This window comes from Ceratina calcarata, unplaced genomic scaffold (assembly GCF_001652005.2).
Source record: "Ceratina calcarata isolate Rehan_Ccalc_2016 unplaced genomic scaffold, ASM165200v1 scaffold329.2, whole genome shotgun sequence".
Taxonomy (NCBI): domain Eukaryota; kingdom Metazoa; phylum Arthropoda; class Insecta; order Hymenoptera; family Apidae; genus Ceratina; species Ceratina calcarata.
In genome coordinates, this window is record NW_017155624.1 from 822,573 (window position 1) to 824,612 (window position 2,040).

Below are 2,040 nucleotides of genomic sequence, written 5' to 3' on the forward strand. Positions count from 1 at the left end.
CATACCGTCAAGCACATAATTAAAAATGTGTGATGTAAATGGAATTCAGGCAAACATATTTTATAATGAATTAAATGGTTATTATATTATAAAAAATACTACTTAAATTAATTGATCTCGAGTCGAAGGAAGAAGATTACTGAATGAGACGCAAAGCCATAATCGTTGCGTCTTTTTCAGGATAATCCACAAAATGAGTACAGAAATTTTCGCTCAACGAACAATTTCAACTATTGACTTCGAATATACACACGTGGTTCTATCGAATGTTCGCCCTCTTTTTCGTTCAATGTTTGCTTAAATTAAACAATGTGTAACAATATGCATTGATTAGGTGACCAGGATATTTCCATGCAGAAGATATTAATCGGGTAATACAACGTAGAATCGATCCCATCGGTCGGCCGACGCCGTACACATTCGATTATTTAACAAACTTTCACGTCCCCGCTAATAATAACACGAGACCGCTTCTGTACATGTATGCGCGTCTCGTTTCGTTTTCTCAACACCGATAAACATTTCAATAAAGTCAATAACCATGCAAACAGTCGTGAAGTAATTTATACCGCGAATATATCATTTGATTAACCGTATCGATCGTGTAAATTCGAGCATCTCAAAATCGAATAAAAACTAACGCGATTAGGAGCGAGCTCGAGTCATTGTCGAATTTACTCCGTTTACCGCATAATTCAAGGGTTTCAGAGACACTGTAATACATTATGGATGTACGTTCCTGATTTGTATTTCTGCGTTATCTCGACATTTCAATATGAATGCAATTTTTTGTGAAAACAAATCGAACAATGATGATGCTTTTCAGTTGCTTCTCCGATGGTTGTAGAAATGAACGTGAATGCTGAATTTATAGCTACGTGTATTACTTTTTACGTTATCCTCTGTTAAGTTCCATGTAAAGGTAAGAAAATTTTATTAAAGACGGAGCCTAAAGTATCTAACTATAAATCTAGTATCTCTGAAACGATATTGATACATAATAAGATATTGGAAGGCTTAGAATATTGAATAGGTTCGTAAATTTTTCGTCAGCAGTTTTAATGCTTTGTCTCGAAATATTTTATACTATGAAATAGAATCACTCAGAGCAACGGGCTGATTAATAAACGAAAATATTTCCGACAACTTTTGAACAGTTTCGAAAACGAATGAATAATATACACAATACAAATAAACAGTTATGAAGAAATAATAATCATTTGAATAACTTATACATTTGAAACGCACACGTATATATCACAGCCATTTAAATAGCCCAAAATTGCACATTTATAAATGTTCACGATTATAAGTAACGAAGATAAATAATATATCCTCCACGAGAGAGAAAAGAATATAATAATTAATTTGAAATATACTACTTACATACATATGTGTACAATATATAAAGCCATGCGTTGCTCAGAGATTTTGTCGTTGTTCACAACATTCTCACAGGGTTATAATTAAAAGTAGGTACGTCGACATACATATACGTACACAAATCATGCTTATAAATTTAGTATAATAATGTAGATAATAATTGTATAAGTAAGGCTGATTAAACGGACTCCGTTTCCCATTTGAAACCGACTGAGAATTCTCTCTCCATTTTATCGTTAAAGACGACGCTGCGTTATCTTGCCTTTTACCAACAATTTAAATGAATTCTGTTGTATAGCGTTGTGTAACACCGATAGATTATTACTGAATCCGATTTCCCGTAGAACTTTATAAAATGGAAAGAGATTTTAGTCGTACAATTTTCTATATAATGATCTTGCGACGATGTATTGTATAGGACTAGGTATTCAATGATTCAAAAGTTCTTCCTAGTTATAGAACGTGGCAGTAGAATTGTGTACGATCCCGATGTCTCGCCGCAAAAACGAAGTAACTCGATCTTCTCAATTATTAAACATTACTCTTATAATAACAAGTCTACAGAAATCCTCTTTTAAGAATAGTTAGTCAATCATTATGCCAACATTTTATTTAGATAAATGAAGTGCATTTTATTTTGTAATTTGAAATTATATT